Source organism: Labrus mixtus, chromosome 9 (genome assembly GCF_963584025.1).
Source record: "Labrus mixtus chromosome 9, fLabMix1.1, whole genome shotgun sequence".
In the NCBI taxonomy this organism is placed as follows: Eukaryota; Metazoa; Chordata; class Actinopteri; order Labriformes; family Labridae; genus Labrus; species Labrus mixtus.
The window spans coordinates 29295321-29316892 of NC_083620.1; the positions used below are offsets into that span (position 1 = coordinate 29295321).

The window sequence follows — 21572 nt, forward strand, 5'->3', positions numbered from 1 at the left end:
CGACGCTGCTGCTGCGCGCTGTTTCCCCCCAAAAGAAACCCCGTTGATCCGGCTGCTGCTGGAAGCATTTGGAGGGAGAGAGAGAGGGAAGATAAAAAAAAAAAAAAAAGATGATGATGATGATGATGATGATGAATAAACACAGTGTGAGGTTGAATTGCTTTGTTTCAATGAGAGCCGGGATCAGTCAGGGGAGTCTGGCTCCGGTCTGGGGTGTCTGCTCGGTTTTTGGAGCAGCAGAGGCGGATCATCTTCATCATGTTGGAGGCTTTGTGGCATTTTTTAAATCAGGGATGTAAATCTGCTCTTTTCTGTGATATTTCCATACTGTAGAGGGGGCGTCTGTTGCTCTCAGGGAGGGAGGGGGAGGGGGGGTCGGGTAGACATGGACGGTCAAATGTTAACTCTGCTGCCTGACGTGTGTCTGTCATCCGCTCGTGTGTGTGTGTTTCTGTGTGTGTGTTTGAGGCGCGGAGGAATTACACCACATCTAAAATCCCAAATTGGGGGGGGGGTGTTTATTTGCCTCGACAACAATAACAACAAGAGAGATGCAATAAAGCAAAGAATATTACACAATGCGCGCGTAGAGAGAGAGGCAGAAAAAGGGGGGCGGTGTAAGGAGGGCATGAGGCTTGGTGGTGGGGGGGGGGGTGTGCGAGGGTCTCTCAGCCATTTTTTCTCGATGAAGCGCGTGTAAAAAAAAACACACCTTACACCTATCAGTGTGATGATGATGATGATGATCTTCTTTATAAAGGAGGTTTTGAAGGAGTGCGCATGCCAGCCTCCCCCCCCCCCCCCCCCCCACCACCACAATAGACAAGGGGGCTGCTTGTTGGGAATTTGGCGCTTCACTTGTTTCTCTGAAAGAAGAATTCAGTGTGACCCCCCCCCCCCCCCCTCTCTCTCTGTTGTTGTTGTTGTTGTCCTCCATGAACCCCTTCACTCGCTGCTCTCTTACAGCCCCATTAGAGTCCCTGATTCATCGATCAGTGTGTGTGTGTGTGTATGTGTGTGTGTGTGTGTGTGTGTGTGTGTGTGTGTGTGTGTGTGTGTCGCCCATTGTTCGCCCTGTAAATCTGATTGTAATAAACGCATTAAAATCGCTTCATTAACCCAAATTAATCGCCTCACAAACATTTCCATAATGAATGGACGTTATTATATTTTATGTAACACTGTGGATTTACAGTAGGGGGGAGGGGGATGGGGGGGGGGGCGTGCACCATCATTCTGTTTGAATATTTCGTCACAGCTTTGTATGAAATCAACAATATGTGTAACAGTTTCCTTCATAACTTTGTGATAAGGTTGCATAAGATTGTGTTTGTTGGAGGGGGTGGGGGGGGGGGGTAGAGTCAGAGCAGGAATACAAACACGTCGCCATATTAGAAGCTTTTTTTTTGCCCCCCAAAATGGAGGGGGAGGAGGCTCAGAGGAGCTCATTAGCAATGCAAATGAGGGTTTTTTTTCTTCAACGGGGGCTCGGGCACCTGCTGTCTGGCTTCCTCCCCCTCCTCCTCCCCTTCAGGCTCGGGAGCGCGCCTCCCTCTTCATTAGAATTATGTCCACGGTGCGCAAGCGCAAACGCTACTGGAGCTTTGACGGATGTATTTAAAAGAAGAAGAAGAGCTGGAGTGCTTTCTCTTCTTTTAAAGTGTCTGTGTGTCTGAAGCAGCAACAAGGAGGAGGAGAGGAGAGGAGGAGGGAAGGAGAGGAGAGGAGAGAAGGTGAGGAGGGAGGAGGTGAGGAGAGGAGTTAAGGAGACTGGGAGCTGATGAATGATGAGTTGTATAGGAAGGAGCGATCATTAATGAAAGGAGGTCAAACTAATGAAAAACTTGTGATTCAGAAGTCTGTATCATTCATGAGCATCGACATCAACGTTATGACATCACACATTGACCTTATGACATCACACATTGACCTTATGACATCACACATTGACCTTATGACATCACACATTGACCTTTGTTACCGTTCCTTTGAGCTGTTTGACCTCACTTTGGGATCCCTAACCAAAAATAAACCAAACCAAACCAAACCTAAATAAAAGCACATAGGAAGTAAAGTACTCTCAGTTTAAGACAGGACAAACATTCAAAATAAAAGCCTGAAAAAAAAAATTGTTTTTAAAATGCAAGAAAATTGAATTCCAAACAAGAGATTAATCAAGGCGCCGGTGGCCTAGCGGTAAAGTCTCGTGCCCCACGTACGAACGCTGTAGTTCTCGTTACAGCGGCTGTGAGTTCGAATCCGACCTCTGTCTTTTGCTGCATGTCGTCTCCCGCCCTCTTTCTCCTCCAACACTTCCTGTCTCTCTTCAGCTGATGAATCAACATTAACTGTTGGAACTCAAATAATCCTACATGATGAAGATTTGAAATATTACGTCATAAAACACAAGAAGTGAAGTAAAGAAAGTTTCTGCTCTTAAAGGGAAGTTTAGTTCATTTTAAATCAGGTTTTCAGGTTTAAATTAATAATTGGTACAAAAAGTTTGAGACACGGGGAACAGCTGTGACCTCCTTCAAAGTTACGGTTATTTAACCTCGAAGAACACGAGAGCTGCCGTTGCTCCGCCTCCTCCATCTGTGAGTCTGTTTGTGTTTGTTGGAACGAAACATTTAAAACAACAAACATTCAGAATAAAACCCAACAGATCGCTGCAGCCGCTCACCTGACGAGACTGTCAGCGGCCATTTTTAAAAGGACGGTTTCTGTCAGTGGAGTCTGGTGGTCGATGTAACGGCTGTTTTTAAAATAGATCTTAGCCTCAACACGAGACGTCTGCCTCGGATCTTTAAAACCCATAAAACGATAAGAGGTGACAGAGTTCAGTGTTCATGGTTTTCAAGTCGTGGTCTGATTGTGTCACAAGATTTGAATCCAATGAGGATGAAATGAGGAGTGTGAGATAAAGGAGGGGAGCACGGGCCCCCCTTTGAATCTTATTGGCCACCCCAAAATCCTTAAATATGATTGGCTATTTGGCTTACCAGAGGCGGGACTTGTGTGTTTGAATCCACCAATCAAGTGTAGTTGTTTGTTTGCACTTTTTAAAACACTTTGGACGTTCAATTTGTTTTTAATCGTTGAAGAATGAAGCTGAGAGATTCACAAACTTCAGGCCACCCCTGCACAAGTCAGAACCCCAGGTGCCCCCCCCCCCCCCCAAATCCAGAGAGTCTGGACCCGCCCCTGGATAAGAAGGAGACAGGACAGAAGTGAGGAAACAAATAATCTAGAGGGAAAGATAAGTTCAAAAATAAGAAGAAATCAAGCAGAAAACTTTGTTGTTAGAACAAATAAAAAAGAAGAGAAAGTGAAGAGAGAGACTGGATTTCAGTCTGGAAAGAAATGAAAGATGACAAGATGCAGGAAGAAGTGCAAAGAGAAGAAAGTAAAAGAGTTTTAAAGGAGGACGAGAAGCTAATGAGAAAGGAAAGTAAAAAGAGGGAAACTGGAGGAGGGTCGAAGTGCAAAAGTTAAGATGAGAGAAGCCGAAGGAAAGGAAAGGAAGGAGAGAGGAAAGGAGGTGATGAGGGACAAACAAGAAGAGGAAGAGGACTTTAAGAGAGATGTAGAGCGAGGTTAAGAAGACGTGGAGGTGAAGAGACACATGAGAGGAAACAGACAAAGCTGCAGGAAGGAGGAGGTGAAGAGAAGAAGAAGACAGGGACAGAAAATTAGAAGAGATTGGACGCATGAAATGCAAAAAAACTCAGGGAGCAAAGATGGAGGACGAGAGGTTGCAGGAAAAGATGGAGGAGGCATCAGAGGGAGTGGGGGGCGAGGAAGACGAGGAGGAGGAGGAGCTCGTGGTGCGTTCACTGTCGGGCCTTGTGCTCGCCAGCTAACCGCGACGAGTCGAGCACATGGAGGGGCGGAACATGGTCGTACAGACGCTGAACATGGCGTCCGCTGTGCCAACACAAGGAGGCAAATTGTTCAGCGATGTATACAGCACACTTTTTCTCTCCCCTCTCGTTCTTCCTGCATCACATGCTCGTCATGAGGGGGCTTTTTAAAACGCCGTGAAACGCATCCAGACCAGCGTGCAGAAAGGATTCACAGAAAGGGTCACCGCTCGTCCGCTCTGCACACGAGCACAGAGACGCAACGTTTAGTCTTCATGTGGACGGTTTGAATTCATGACAGCGTGCAGAAAGTAGAGGAGCTGAAATACTCTGAAGCAGTCTCTGAAACTCTTAAAGATCTGACTTCATGGGGCGCTGGTGGCTCAGTGGTTAGTGCGTGCGCCCCATGTTTGGAGGCTGTAGTCCTTCAAGTGGGCGGCCCAGGTTCAAATCCGGCCTGTGGCTCCTTTCCTGCATGTCATTCCTCTCTCTCTCTCTCTCTCTCTCTCTCTCTCCCTGATTTCTGACTCTGTCCCGTCTCTACAATAAAGGAACAAAAATAAATAAAAAAGATGTAACTTCATGAAGGGAGTCAGTCTTTTACCCTTCAGCTGACCTCCGGCGTTTTCAGTATTTCCCTTTTAAAAGGACAGCACCATGAGGGGTTTTTATTTAGCAGAAATAGTCGGCCATCTTTGACTTGTGATTCATTGTGTTGTAAGACAATTTGTAGCGTGCTGAGTGCAAAAGTGTAAAAGTTCTCCCCCGAAGGTTAATGTTTCATTTCATAAAAAGTGTAATAAGTGTTTTATGAGCTGATCTTTGTGTCACACAGAAAATGAAACTGCAGGAAGCTCTGAGTGCTGCTGCTCTCAAAGTCGAGTCTATAAAATCCATCTCTGCAGAGCGTAGGGGTCAGAGTTTAGTGAGACCCTGACTCACTTTAGAAAACCAGCTGCAGTTTCCTGATCTGTTGCAGCGAGCTTCATTGTTGCAGATATATTTTAGTGGCGGTGTGTTTAATGAAGACAGATTGTGAGCGTCTGCAGTCCATCATGGTGTACCATCACCATCGCCCTGACATGATGTGTGTTCAGAGTGATGGATCGCTCAGATTCAGGAGGGATCCAGTCTTTGTAACTGATTGATTTTTATTCTGCACAGAAAAGAAAGGAAAGTGTTGGCAGACAAAAATGTGTGAAAAATCCAAAACGGAGATTTATTTTCAAAAACAACCAGCCGCTCTTTTTAAGTCTTTTCGTAAATAAATCTCAACACGTAAAGAATATGTTGATCTTAAGCAAATCCCACTGAAGCGCCCTTATGGGGGAATTCAGTTTGGAGCACTTTGGCGCCCACCGAAGGTCTCTGAGTGCAACTGCACTGTCAGCAAACACACATGTAGCCAGCTCAGCGTCAGGCTTGCAGGTTACTTCATGAACGTGTAAAAGTCTGTACAGTATTTCCTCTCGTCTGTCTCCGTCCTCTTCCTCTTAGTATCAGTCGTTGTATCAAACAGCACAGAGACGGGCTAACTGGCTGCTGTGTGCTGTGACGCTCAGAGAACCTCGGCCCGCTGCTGAAGTTACACGGTGCTGAAAGCGGTCGACAGGGGTGCTCTGTGGACACAACTGAAAGAGCCTAAAAGTCTTAGAAATATTTTTGTTTGATTCAGATTCTGTCTCAGAAAACGTAAAGCCCTGAAAGTCTTACAAAGATTAGCATCATGATATTTCATAAACGGGGCGTTGAGGGGCTTATAGGCCTGACGTCTTTTCAAAGGGTTCAGATGAGGATAAATGAAGTCTGTTTATGTGCAAAAGTGATGTCACCACAAATTCCCCCTTTTGTTTTTCTTTTGGCTGAAAACGTTTCCAGTTTAGATGGTTGTGTTGGATTAAATTCTTAGATTGGAGATAAAAATGGACGCAGAGAAAAGTGCCTCACACCTGCACTTCTTCTCATGTCCAGCAGGGGGCAAAGTCCAGGAGTGGTTGTAATGATTTTCCTCTCGAGTTTATAATCTCAATCTCCAGTTTCAGTTCATCTTCAGAGCTGCGTGATGTTCATTTAGTAAATGATGGTCCCATTAAGAGTCAAAGACAGCAGGGGAGGAGTTAGGGCGGGGCTACTTGTGATTGATAGGCTGCTACCACAGCAACCTGCCAACCAGGATTGAGGCCTAATGATGTCAGAACCAGAGCCAGAATCAGCTTTGTTAGCCAGGTTTGTGTGAACATACAACAGATTTAACTCCACATAAGAATAATAAATAAGATAACACATTATGTAATCATGTAACAAAGGAGCTTATTAACAAGAGGCAGATCTTTTTTAATAAGCGAATATCTCCTCCAGAAATTGTCACTTCTCGCTGCAAAAACTCAACATGCCAAAATCCAAAAATCCCGACACAAAGCTTCATGACTGCAGTCCTCAAACATACAGGAAGCTTCTCTGTGACTTCACCCACCTCTCTGAACTGCAGCTTTTTCACTCTGACTCTTTTAGTTTCCTCTCTGGAAACACACCTCATCAGAGCCGCCGTCATTGGCTGATTGATGACCCACTTTTTTAACGATGGATAGTTTTTTAAAACTCATTCACCAGCCAAACTGTTTGATCCAGATTCTCACATTGGAGGATTTGCTGCTTTTTCTGTCGCTGTTGCATCATCGTCGCTGAATTTATTTTGGGGGTTTTGAGAGTTTGTGCTTCTTTGAAAGTCAACAGATTATTAGTGTTTTTGCAGGAACAGGCGGCGGTGATTTCTGTGCTCTGTAAAGTGGTCGTCTGCACGCCGCAGTCCATCCCCGTTCCCACAAACATCTACATGTCATCCAGTTCCAGAGCTCAGACGAAACGAGGGCCTGACACGGGTCACAGTTTAGACGCTGCACAGCCGATACGAGGAGATTATTTGACCAGGAAAAAAAAAATATGGAGGGGAAAAAAAAAAACCCTCTGCTGGAAGACTTAGGAGATAACATCAAATCGGTATTAAGCTACACAGACAGATAGCATTGCCATGGATAAAATATTTAGCTGGCTTTCCGAATCAGCCTTCCTCTCCCTCGCTCTGCATTTGTGAGTGTGTGTGTGTGTGTGTGTGAGTGTGTGTGTGTGTGTGTGTGTGTGTGTGTGTGTGTGTGTGTGTGTGTGTGTGTGTGTGTGTGTATGAGTGTGTGTGAGTGTGTGTGTGTAAGTGTGTGTGTGTGTGTGTGTGTGTGTGTGTGTGTGTGTGTGTATGAGTGTGTGTGAGTGTGTGTGTGTGTGTGTGTGTGTGTGTGTGTGTGTGTGTGTGTGTGTGTGTGTGTGTGTGTGTGTGTGTGTGTGTGCCTTCCCCCCCAAATCCTAACCGGCATGCCTGTTCGCTGTGGAAAACAGGGTCAGGCTGGAGAAAAAAAGAGAAAAGAGAGCGAGCACATGATGGGCAGATAAAGGCTTGTCTGTGTCTGAGGGAGAAGAGAGAGAGGAGGATGAGAGGAGGAGGAGGAGGAGGAGGGCAGCGTGATGAAGGGGCCTCTCTGTTGAAGGAGCGAGTTGCGGCTCTATAGAAGGCTCCCATGGCGGACAGAAACAAGGCATTTAGTCTGTGAGTCGGCCTCGCTAACGCCATAATAGGTTCTTATAATGATGCCACTATGGACCGGGAGGGGACGAGAGAGAAAGAGAGAGAGAGAAAGCGCAGAATGCCCCTTTAATCTGAACGCTTGTTGTGAGGAATGTCTGTAGTGAGATGGAGGAGGATGAGCTGCTGGATGAGAGTTTATGGGAGGGAACATGGATGCTGTTTGAGCCTCACGTTGAATCTTTCAGGACGCAGAGTGAGGGGAACTGAACATGTTTAAAGATTCAGCTTTGATGGTGCTTGAGGTTCAGTTAGTCGGCTTGCTGAGGGTCAGATTGTCTAAAGTTAAAGTGGATGTTCACACAGAGCTCCCTGAAAACGTGTGTGTGAAGTTTCTTGTTCTAAATCCTCTCTGATCCTGTATTTGATCATGTCTATAAACCCCTCTATTTCAGCCCTGCTCAGAACAGGCTGTTTCTGTGTCTGTACCTTTAAATATGTAAATGAGCTGTGTCTGACCACGCCCCCTCTCTGGAAGGGCTTGGGTGTACTCTGGTCTTTCTCGCTCCATGTTCTATTGTTTACGGTGAGAAGGCAGACTCAGAGGGCAGAACAAACACCTAGCTGTGGGAGTGTCACCCACCTGGGGGAGGGGCTACTGCCCTTTGTGATGTCATGAAGGGAAAATCTCCAAACGGCCTGTTTGAGCACACATTTTCTGAAAAGTGGAGCAGGCAGAAGACGGAGAGGATGGACTTTTCTCATCATTGGGGGGTTTGTAGACAGACTAGAGACACATATTAGAGTTAGAGGAACATGGAGAAGTGGATTTTACAGAATATGATCTTCTTTAGTTTGCAGAAATGTCGATGTGGGGAACGTTGAAGTGTCAGTGCTTCGGCTTTAGGGGACAAAGTCTTTAATCTGAAGCTGTTGAATAATGTACGGCGTGTTGAGAGCAGCCGGCGCTCAGTTTGAAGGCGGGATTCTTTGGAAACAGAAGATGGAGGAGGAGGTTCGCCTACAGCTTCGTTCCTGCAGCCAGTTTCAGCTGTAGGCTCGTCTCTGGGTCAGTGTTGGACGGTTTCCTGCCGCTTTAGTCCGTCAGAAGGAAACAGAACGATGGAAATATTGCAGCTGCACTTTGGGAAAACTCTGAATAAGTTAAAGACATGTACACTCAGAGTTGTATGATTCAATGAAACAGAAATTACAACGATGTAACCTGTAATCATGAGGATATAATACGACAAACTTCGACTTCAGACTCCTCGACTTGTAGCCATGAAATCAAATCAAGCCGTGATATTTCTTTCCGGGTGTTTGAACACATCGATACACGGCGTGCAGGTACGATGTTTAATACAGGAAAACAACAATCAGATGATGAATATTTTCAATCTCAGAGGTTAAGCAGAGTCTGGAGGCTCTGTATCTACACGGTGAAAAATAACATTTAATTACATCAGCAGTCATCGGTTTGTTCTCGGCGGCTCCGGTGCAGATAGTTAGTCACGGAGGAGAGGAGCATGAAACTCTTATTAAACTGTCTCCGGGGGTTGGGATGTGAGATAAACTCCTGCTGCACGGCGTCAGACTCCAGAGGACACGTGCAGGATCTCAGACCTTTACAGGCTCTTTTCTAGTTTGTTGTATTTCTACTTTGATGAGAGTTTGAACAATCAAAGTTAAAAAATGAAGCCGGTGCTGAAGTGAAAAAAACCTGCAGGTCCTCAAGTGTCCACTAGAGGCTGGCTGCAGAAGCACCGGAAGTCACATACACACCCATTCTAAAAAGCCTGTTTTTACAGCAGAGATTAACATGTTTACAGCCTGGTTCAAAAAACCAAATAGGTGTGATTAGCTCATGTCTCGATGGACACACACTGTACGGGGGGTGAATGTTTTGATGACTCATCAGTTTTGATTTGATGAAGGATAAGAGTTATTCACAATAAGGCGTGTAGCTGACCTGATTGACAGGTGGGCGCGGTGTAACGGTTTGTCAGGAGGTTTAAAACCCGCCTCAGGAAACTCCCGTTAATGAACCAGGAAGTGACAGAGTCCAAAGTTACAGCGGGTCACGTGCACATAAATTCATCCTCTATAAAGTGTTTGATCTCCTGATAACACATCGCCGCCTCTTTTACCGTCTCAAAGAGAAAAACAAATAAAAAAGACACACCTGCTCAGATCTCTGCTTGTTGTCAGGGTAACACATGTCATTAAACCGACTCTTTGGTTCCCCGTCCAGAAAGTTTCTTAGGCTGGAGTCGTCCTCTTCTCTTCTTCTGTGCACGTCGAGTGTGATTAAGTCTGATCTTAAGTGCTTTTACTTGTTTGTTGTGAATCTTCGTTTCCTTTAGTCAAACAACAGGAAAGCTTCAGAGTTCATTATTGATGTTAAAGGTTAAAAAAACCGAGCACAGAGCCAGAGATTCACAGTTTTTACATCCGACTGTCAACGAGACCAAACGCAATGAAATGTTCATTCTGTACGTCACACATGTTGCGTCTTCACAAGCCAATCAGAAACAAGTGTTCAATGGTCCTCTGCTCTCTGTCTTCAGGCACAGAGGAACGTTTGATTATGAGGCTTCAGAGAGCAGTCATCAGTAACAGTTTGATGCTAATGTGTAAATAAGTAAATAAGAGGAATGGAGGCTAATTCACTCAAAGCTGCAAGTTCAGATTTCTGTTCAATTTTAAAGTGAGTATTGTTCTTCACATAGTTACTACATACATCTTATCATAAAATCTGACTGATCTTAGACAAAAACATAGTTTAATAAAGTAAATATTAGAGAAGATTGTCAGTGCTCCACATTAAGACAAATTCCCGATGTTTAAGATCCAACTCCTCTGATCATCACATGGTCTGCTCTTCAAATGGGTTAGGGTTAGCTGTAGCTAAGCTCCGCCTCCGAACATTTATAATGATTCCACAACGACGTCATAAGGGGAACAGTTTGCACGCACATATTTTTAAACCGTGGGAACAGTTTTGTAAACTATACTCACAGATTTGTAAACTATACACACAGATTTGTAAACTGTACACACAGATTTGTAAACTGTACACACAGATTTGTAAATTGTACACACACATTTGTAAACCGTGGGAAAAGTTTTGTAAACTATACTCACAGATTTGTAAACTATACGCACAGATTTGTAAACCGTGGGAAAAGTTTTGTAAACTATACTCACAGATTTGTAAACTATACGCACAGTTTTGTAAACTGTACACACAGATTTGTAAATTGTACACACACATTTGTAAACCGTGGGAAAAGTTTTGTAAACTATACTCACAGATTTGTAAACTGTACGCACAGATTTGTAAACCGTGGGAATAGTTTTGTCAAGTACACTCACAGATTTGTACATTTTGGGAACAGTTTTGTAAACTGTACGCACAGCTCAGTCCATGCCCACAGATTGCAAATAAACAACACATGGTTTACAAAACATGTTCCCACGGTTTTAAAATGTGTTCCCCTCTAACCCTTGAAATATTTTTGTTAGACTTTCAGAGGGAATTTGTCCTCATGACTTCAGTGTCAAAACTCGTGTTTTCAGTCCTGCAGAAGAAGAAGCATCTCGGCTTCAAAGCGGTAAATAGGTGTAATTATATATCGTTTTTTAAAAACCGTTCAGTGGTGGTTATGAAGGGAAAAAGTTAGTGGTTGCTGTTTTAGTTTTTTTGCCTCTTAAAAGTCAAAGATTCATTTGGACGAGGAATCTGTTTGTTCCTGATTCAGCCAGCAGTTATCTCTGTTTTCCTCCGGCTCTGCAGACATGTGGCTGATGTGTTGTGTCGCTCTTGAGCCTCTGTGTGTGTGTGTGTGTGTGTGTGTGTGTGTGTGTGTTTTGCACAGATCCTCCTTCACATGTAAACCTGTGTGAGCGCTTTGCGTGCAGTCTCTCCTGATCCCTCTGATGGATTTAACAGGCTTAAATCAAGTGTCATGTAATTTGAAACTTCATTGCTGCCTGCAGGAAAATCCTCTTTCCTCCTGACCCTGCTCTCACTGCAGAGATCACAGGTCGGGGGTGAAGGTCCACTGGAGTTTAGGGGTGTGATGAAGGAGGCGTCAGCAGGGCGGCGGTGAGGTGGAGGACAGTTTGTGGATGTTGCGTCATCCTGCCGCTCTGACAGCAGGTTGAAGCAACAATCTGTGATTTCAATCAAATAAAGACAGAAGCTCCAAAAAAAGAAACACAAGACTGGAATCTGTCCGTTTACAGTCGAGCCAGTTTTCCCTTTTTCAATGCAAACATCCATAGTGAGAGTTTTGTTCTCACAGTCCTCACCTACAGCTCAAGAAGCTTTCTGTGTTTACTCTGAGCTCAGTTAACTCGAGCTGCGTCTCAGGCTGTAGCTGATGGAATCACTGCCTGAAGCAGACTGTTTACTTCTACAAATCTTTGCATTGCTTCTCTGTACATCACATGTTGGAAAACCATCTGATCTGTTGCGTAACTGCACAGCAGCTGGCTCTGATGAAACCAGCTCGCCTCTGTGTGATGTCTGAAACGGAAGTCTGAAGAGTTGAAGACAGATCTATAACTTTGACCTGCTGGAGCCATAGAGGCGTCATGAAACTCATGTTAAAGTACACCTGAAGTATGTGGAGATCATTTGTGATGATCCGTCCAAGTGTTTGGGGGAGTAAAAGAAACAGGAAGTGAGCTGGACACATTTGACCACCCTCGGGTCGTCCTGCAGCTTGACGACTTCAAATGAGTCCTCAATCAGTTCAGAGTTGGCTCTCCTGATGAAGCAGGAGGGAAGCTGAGCACATGTTGAATGTGGCTGTTTATGCATGAATATAAAGGTTTTCAGGGGTGGTCTATTCAATCAAATTTAGAAAATCCTTCCAAAAATGTCAAGCTGCACCTTTTCTCTCCGTCTGCAGTGAACCAGCACGCTGACAATCCTGCTCCACATTTTTTCTTGTGGCGGCAGTGGATTGAAAATAAATAGACCCTATCAGAGCTGCACATGAGAGCCTCCACCCTCCCTCCTCCTCCCTGACCCCGACCCTGCTCCTGATGCAAAACGACAACAGTAGGGAGAATTTAGAGAATTTAATTTAAAGGCCTGCGTTGTAAAAAAAAGAGCAGAAAAAAAAACGCTTGAGAGCTGCAGAGACGACGAGCAGCTTCACGGCTGATATTCAGAGAGGAATGAACGACTGTGGAGTGAGACGCAGATCTCACACACACTGTGAAGTCTTTGCAGAGACTGAACAACAACGACTCCTGAAGGAGATCACAGAGAAGAACTATTAAAGATTTCTGATAAATCAAATCAATCTGTAGAGTGATAGAAGCAAACTTTCACTTTCATGGAAGAGAAGCTGAGGTCGGCCATGTTGTGGATCGTCTTTGTCTTCACTCACCTCTGTAATCTTTATGATCTCCATTAAGACCAAATATATTGATCTACACAGAATCCTTAAACTGTGGCCTCGTCTTTCTCACATTTTATGACAAGGCAGTTTATCCAGACCAATCAGGCGGTGTGTGGCAAAAATACGACAGTATAGGTCGCCTGTGGGGACGGTGAGTGGCAGTAGTTTTTATTACTGACCTGAGTGCAGAGGAAGCAGACGTCTGGATGAGCAGGGTCACGGGAATGAACGAGGTCAGGAGCGAGGCATTGATCTGAAAACACAGACTGATCAGCGGTCAACGTGTTCCTCTTTTATGTGCCTCGTGTTTCATCATGCATGATGTCACATTCACCCCGTGAATCCTTCAAACTGCCCCTGTAGCGTTCTTATTTTAAACCAAACCACAATCTGTGTGTACTCGAGTAGTTCAGGTTCATTTGACCCGTATGGAAAGTGCAGTAAGAGGACATGTTGAGCTGAACTGTTGTTGTCACACTCACATTTTAAGTTAAAAATCAAACTGTACCGTTACCACGGCAACAAAACAGAAGACATCCAATATTGGGGTCATTTCTTGTTCTCAATATGAAACTCCTGCGCACTGATTCACAATTGCACAAATAAATGGGCGACATTTTGGCTGCAGAGTTGAGAGACAGATGAATTCTTCTCTGATGCAGCCGTCTTTAAAAAAAAATGTATTAGTTTAAAGTGTCTGCACTTTTTAAGACTAAAGATTAAAAAAAGAACAAACAGATGTTGGCTGTTTTGAACTCGTCGTATCGAAACGTTTCAGAGAGTCAAACTCTGGGAGGGAGAATTTGTCGGGATGAAAAAGTCGGGCATGAATTTGGGACTATTTTCAGCAGCAGATGAATCCACGTTCAGTGTTTGAGGGAAAATTTGGCAGTGTGTGTGTGTGTGTGTGTGTGCGTGTGTGTGTGCCACATTAGTGCTGTTCATCGATGTGTTATTTTTGTAAACACTCGAGCTCTTCACCCGTTGGTCAGATATTCTGCACATTGTTTGAACTTCTCATCCTTGAGTGTAACATTTTAAATAAACTTCTATAGTTTTATATTGTGGACGTGTAAAGGTGGCAGAGATGGAGGATGACAGACAGGCGGTCCCCACAGAGAGGCGTGATGTGTCGTCCCGTGGGCTGAATCCAGTTTGAAATTGGCCGCTCTCCGAGCTCTGGATTAGACCTGGGCTTAATACCTTTACACTAAAAGGCCTGTGTGTCCCTCTGAGGGCAATCTGCTGCAGGAACACAACCCAGATTTAATCCACAGCAACAGCAACAACAACAGTTTATCTGCCCGGAGCTCGCCTCCTCGCCAAGCCCGCTCATCCTCGCTGCATGTCGACATTTCACAGCCGGCACGCCTCACAGCGGACGTACACAGAGTTACAAACATATAGAGTTACAAACATATAGAGTTACAAACATATAGAGTTACAAACATATAGAGTTACAAACATATAGAGTTACAAACACACAGAGTTACAAACATATAGAGTTACAAACATATAGAGTTACAAACAGACAGAGTTACAAACACACAGAGTTACAAACACACAGAGTTACAAACATATAGAGTTACAAACATACAGAGTTACAAACATACAGAGTTACAAACATATAGAGTTACAAACATACAGAGTTACAAACATATAGAGTTACAAACATATAGAGTTACAAACATATAGAGTTACAAACAGACAGAGTTACAAACACACAGAGTTACAAACATATAGAGTTACAAACATATAGAGTTACAAACATATAGAGTTACAAACAGACAGAGTTACAAACACACAGAGTTACAAACATATAGAGTTACAAACATATAGAGTTACAAACATATAGAGTTACAAACATATAGAGTTACAAACAGACAGAGTTACAAACACACAGAGTTACAAACACACAGAGTTACAAACATATAGAGTTACAAACATATAGAGTTACAAACATATAGAGTTACAAACACACAGAGTTACAAACACACAGAGTTACAAACATACAGAGTTACAAACACACAGAGTTACAAACATATAGAGTTACAAACATATAGAGTTACAAACACACAGAGTTACAAACACACAGAGTTACAAACATACAGAGTTACAAACATATAGAGTTACAAACATATAGAGTTACAAACACACAGTTACAAACATATAGAGTTACAAACACACAGAGTTACAAACACACAGTTACAAACATATAGAGTTACAAACATATAGAGTTACAAACATATAGAGTTACAAACATACAGAGTTACAAACATATAGAGTTACAAACATATAGAGTTACAAACAGACAGAGTCACAAACATACAGAGTTACAAACATATAGAGTTACAAACAGACAGAGTTACAAACATATAGAGTTACAAACATATAGAGTTACAAACACATAGAGTTACAAACATACAGAGTTACAAACACACAGAGTTACAAACACAGAGTTACAAACATATAGAGTTACAAACATATAGAGTTACAAACACATAGAGTTACAAACAGACAGAGTTACAAACACACAGAGTTACAAACATATAGAGTTACAAACATATAGAGTTACAAACATATAGAGTTACAAACATATAGAGTTACAAACAGACAGAGTTACAAACACACAGAGTTACAAACATATAGAGTTACAAACATATAGAGTTACAAACATATAGAGTTACAAACATATAGAGTTACAAACAGACAGAGTTACAAACACACAGAGTTACAAACACACAGAGTTACAAACATATAGAGTTACAAACATATAGAGTTACAAACATATAGAGTTACAAACACACAGAGTTACAAACACACAGAGTTACAAACATACAGAGTTACAAACACACAGAGTTACAAACATATAGAGTTACAAACATATAGAGTTACAAACACACAGAGTTACAAACACACAGAGTTACAAACATACAGAGTTACAAACATATAGAGTTACAAACATATAGAGTTACAAACACACAGAGTTACAAACACACAGAGTTACAAACATACAGAGTTACAAACATATAGAGTTACAAACATATAGAGTTACAAACACACAGTTACAAACATATAGAGTTACAAACACACAGAGTTACAAACACACAGTTACAAACATATAGAGTTACAAACATATAGAGTTACAAACATATAGAGTTACAAACATACAGAGTTACAAACATATAGAGTTACAAACATATAGAGTTACAAACAGACAGAGTCACAAACATACAGAGTTACAAACATATAGAGTTACAAACAGACAGAGTTACAAACATATAGAGTTACAAACATATAGAGTTACAAACACATAGAGTTACAAACATACAGAGTTACAAACACACAGAGTTACAAACACAGAGTTACAAACATATAGAGTTACAAACATATAGAGTTACAAACACATAGAGTTACAAACAGACAGAGTTACAAACACACAGAGTTACAAACATAGAGTTACAAACATACAGAGTTACAAACACACAGAGTTAAAAACACAGAGTTACAAACATATAGAGTTACAAACATATAGAGTTACAAACACATAGAGTTACAAACAGACAGAGTTACAAACACACAGAGTTACAAACATATAGAGTTACAAACACAGAGTTACAAACATACAGAGTTACAAACATATAGTTACAAACACAGAGTTACAAACATATAGAGTTACAAACAGATAGAGTTACAAACACACAGAGTTACAAACATATAGAGTTACAAACATATAGAGTTACAAACATATAGAGTTACAAACATATAGAGTTACAAACACACAGAGTTACAAACATATAGAGTTACAAACATATAGAGTTACAAACATATAGAGTTACAAACATATAGAGTTACAAACATATAGAGTTACAAACATATAGAGTTACAAACACATAGAGTTACAAACAGACAGAGTTACAAACACACAGAGTTACAAACATATAGAGTTACAAACACAGAGTTACAAACATACAGAGTTACAAACATATAGTTACAAACACAGAGTTACAAACATATAGAGTTACAAACATATAGAGTTACAAACACACAGAGTTACAAACATATAGAGTTACAAACACATAGAGTTACAAACATACAGAGTTACAAACACATAGAGTTACAAACACAGAGTTACAAACACATAGAGTTACAAACACAGAGTTACAAACACATAGAGTTACAAACACAGAGTTACAAACATATAGAGTTACAAACAGACAGAGTTACAAACACACAGAGTTACAAACATATAGAGTTACAAACATATAGAGTTACAAACAGACAGAGTTACAAACATACAGAGTTACAAACATATAGAGTTACAAACATACAGAGTTACAAACACATAGAGTTACAAACACACAGAGTTACAAACATATAGAGTTACAAACAGACAGAGTTACAAACACACAGAGTTACAAACATATAGAGTTACAAACATATAGAGTTACAAACATATAGAGTTACAAACACAGAGTTACAAACACACAGAGTTACAAACACAGAGTTACAAACACACAGAGTTACAAACATACAAAGTTACAAACATATAGAGTTACAAACATATAGAGTTACAAACACAGAGTTACAAACATACAGAGTTACAAACATATAGAGTTACAAACATATAGAGTTACAAACATACAGAGTTACAAACACAGAGTTACAAACATACAGAGTTACAAACACACAGAGTTACAAACATATAGAGTTACAAACATATAGAGTTACAAACATATAGAGTTACAAACAGACAGAGTTACAAACATACAGAGTTACAAACATACAGAGTTACAAACACACAGAGTTACAAACACATAGAGTTACAAACATATAGAGTTACAAACATATAGAGTTACAAACATACAGAGTTACAAACATAGAGTTACAAACACACAGAGTTACAAACATAGAGTTACAAACACACAGAGTTACAAACATAGAGTTACAAACACAGAGTTACAAACACAGAGTTACAAACATATAGAGTTACAAACATATAGAGTTACAAACATATAGAGTTACAAACACACAGTTACAAACACACAGAGTTACAAACACACAGAGTTACAAACATATAGAGTTACAAACATATAGAGTTACAAACATATAGAGTTACAAACACACAGTTACAAACATATAGAGTTACAAACACACAGAGTTACAAACATATAGAGTTACAAACATAGAGTTACAAACACACAGTTACAAACATATAGAGTTACAAACATACAGAGTTACAAACACACAGAGTTACAAACATAGAGTTACAAACACACAGTTACAAACATATAGAGTTACAAACATACAGAGTTACAAACACAGAGTTACAAACATAGAGTTACAAACATATAGAGTTACAAACATATAGAGTTACAAACATATAGAGTTACAAACACACAGTTACAAACACACAGAGTTACAAACACACAGAGTTACAAACACACAGAGTTACAAACACACAGAGTTACAAACATATAGAGTTACAAACAGACAGAGTTACAAACATATAGAGTTACAAACACACAGAGTTACAAACATATAGAGTTACAAACACACAGAGTTACAAACATATAGAGTTACAAACACACAGAGTTACAAACATATAGAGTTACAAACACACAGAGTTACAAACACACAGAGTTACAAACATATAGAGTTACAAACACACAGAGTTACAAACATATAGAGTTACAAACATATAGAGTTACAAACACACAGAGTTACAAACATATAGAGTTACAAACATATAGAGTTACAAACACACAGAGTTACAAACATATAGAGTTACAAACACAGAGTTACAAACATATAGAGTTACAAACACAGAGTTACAAACATATAGAGTTACAAACACAGAGTTACAAACACACAGGAAATAAGTAAAAATATTCAGCTGGAGTTTTGTGTAACCAGTCGGGGAAGCGGCTTCTGTTTCAGGCGACCATCTTTGTTTGGGTCACGCTTTGAAAATAATTGAGTGTTCTGTTCCAGCAGGAAACGATCGACAGAGATATCAGCTTTCTTTCAAGTAAAGAAACGTGTCTGTCCAGCATCTTAGCTGTAAAAATTTAGCTGTTTTTGTCCTGAATATTTTCTGTTTTTGATTCAGTCAGACTAAAACAAAACATCCGGGGCGCCAAAGGGGGTTCTGGGAGCTTGAAATTGGTGTTTTTAAGATTTATTTTGGAGCTTTTTGTTCCTTTATTTTAGAGATAGGACAGTGGATAGAGGATAGAAAGTGGGGAACGAGATACGGGAAAGTAGCAACATGTCGGATTTGAATCTTGGACGCCCGCTCTCAGTACATGGGGTGTGCGCGTTAACCACTAGGCCACTGGCGCCCCTTTAATTGGAGTTTTGTACAGGACGGGATCTTTAAGTGCGTTTCTCTGTTTACATTTTTAAGGTCATATTCATTAAAGAACAAAGAAATACATTTTTTTAAAATGTATGAACGCAAATAACAACTTTTTTTTTACTACAACGTTCCCGGGAACTTTTCCTGACAGCCTCCTTGTAAATTTTCCGTGCAAATTCATGGTGAGCGGATGTGAAAACGTTGCAGGAAATAGACCTATTCCAGAAGAATAACTGAAAGCGAGCGGGAGGAGGGGGCGATGGCGTCCACATCCTGTAACCAGCGAATGAGCAACTCAGGAAGGCTTCAGGGGCAGCATGGCCTGAAATGTAAAGGTGTCACTTCATCGTTTTTACATCTCGAGGATACGCCGTCAGACTCCTGTTTGACCACGTGGTTAAGTTACATGCTAAACGACGTCGGAGGCACGCACAAGCCGCAGAGGGAGGTCGCTATCTGGCTGCAGGAGATTTTAATCCTGTTTAAATTGATCTAAAATAAACACATAATCCATAGCATAACATAACACCAGGCAGCACAGATCGGACCGATACGAGGTCTTTGAACACGCTCCAAGAAACGACATCATGGCAGATTAAAGTTAAGTGGAACTCGCACGAGCCCTTTAAAGTGACAGCGTCGTAAAAAAACTCATCAAATATAGAGAGTTTATGTAACGGCTGCCGTGTGGGGAAATGTTTTAGGAGTCAGAGATGTTTCAGAGCGACGTGTTGTTGGTTTTTTTTTTAAACTGTGATCAACATGATAGTTTATGACTGTGTAACCTTTGACCTCAGGGTGTTTAAAGGTTTATATAAAGCAAGAAGAATGTGCAACTTTTTGATCCAGTAGGTGTCGCCCCTTGAGCACCAGCATGAAACCAAAACAAACTTCTGTTAGGCCACGCCTCCTCCATACTAAAGCATCCGCTCTCCTCCAGAGACACACCTCCAACCCCCCTCTACTCACGTTCACACAAAGGAGTTCAGCACAAGAAGTGGACAAAATCGTCCTTGACTCGAGTTTCAATCACCTGTGTTCTGCATTGTTGTGTTAGCATGCTAATGTTAGCGCTCTTTAGTTAGCTCGTAGCTTCACATTGTTGTGTTAGCATGCTAATGTTAGCGCTCTTTAGTTAGCTCGTAGCTTCACATTTCATGTAAAGTGACACAGAATGAGCGTGATCTAAAAACTCTTACTAACATCCAAATAATCAGTGAGTATGTTCTTCTTCTTCTCTCTAGTTCTTGACTAAAACAGCTTTTATACACAAGGGGAGGAGCCGGCCGTCCCGTCCATGTAAACACGGCTCTGACAACAACACAGCCAGCGGGACTCGAGCTTCTCCCTCATTGTAGACAGTCAGGACTCAGAGACACATTTACACAGGACAGACTTTATGATTTATTTATGTGGAACATGTCACACATTTCAAGTTAATTGTCTTTCTTTCATCATTAGCGCCGTAGCGTTGTGCAGAGCGTCCAATCAGGAGCCTGTTTGATTCAGAGCCTTTGTGTTTTTTTTTGCTTTGATCTGATTGGATCACAGTCGGGCGTGTGTACGATGTCCAGCAGGGAAAACATTTTAAAGTAGGTTATCGGGCGTTATCATAAGTGAAGGCGGTCAAAGTGAGGACGCCATTGTGTTTCTTTTTCGTCATCGCCCTCCGTGTGGTTATTTGTGCGGAGGACGGAGGGGAAGTTCATATTTAAATGAAGTGTTTTCGGTGCTGCAGAGCGATCATGTGCATGTTTAGTTTTAAAGAGAAAAGTCAGTTTGTGCATCGAAATCGTCTGAAAAAGGAGCTGAGATGTTGTTGCTGCTTTGACTCGGAGAGGCGGCGGTGCAGAGCGCATCATCACACACACAGCTGCTGCATGTCAGGTTCAATCCTCCAGACGAAGCTGCAGCAGGTGGAGATGCTCGACTGATGTGAACCCTGTCAGCGGGAGAGAGGAGGATGAGTGTGTCAGTCGGAGGGTCAGGATATTTCTTTTAAAAACCTTTAGAACAAATCTACCTGAAACCTGCGAGCTGGGTTTGGCCTGCAGCCCGGGAAGAATTGATTGGATTTTAAAGTGATTTGTATCTGGATTTTTTTTTTTTTTTTGCGGTGTAGCTCTGAAAGTCGAGAGCGTTTTTTGTTTTCTGTGTCTGCAGGGAGGAAAGGATTCAGTTCATCCTGCAATAGAAGGAAAAAGGTCTTTAAGGTTTCAGGTGAAACAGTAAGATGGATTTTTGTTCAGTTCTGCTTATTGTTTCATGTTTTTACTTCTCTAATCTCAAGTCAGCGTTGAGCAACTTCAGCCACATGTGAGCTGATCACGGCGCCCGATTAATCAAGTCTCTGATTA

At 41.6% G+C, this 21572-nt stretch overlaps 1 protein-coding gene and 1 long non-coding RNA gene across 3 annotated transcripts in view; both read left to right on the plus strand.

Annotated features, from left to right (window-relative positions):
- si:ch211-137a8.4 (ribosome-binding protein 1) overlaps positions 1-21572 on the plus strand; it is a 49071-nt gene that overhangs the window by 745 nt on the left and 26754 nt on the right. The window lies entirely within an intron of this gene.
- Positions 4417-21572, plus strand: part of LOC132980900 (uncharacterized) — a 44872-nt gene continuing 27716 nt past the window's right edge. The window contains exons 1-2 of the long non-coding RNA XR_009674211.1: positions 4417-5313; positions 5383-8212. This is a non-coding gene — a long non-coding RNA (uncharacterized LOC132980900). The remainder of the gene's footprint in view (positions 5314-5382; positions 8213-21572) is intronic.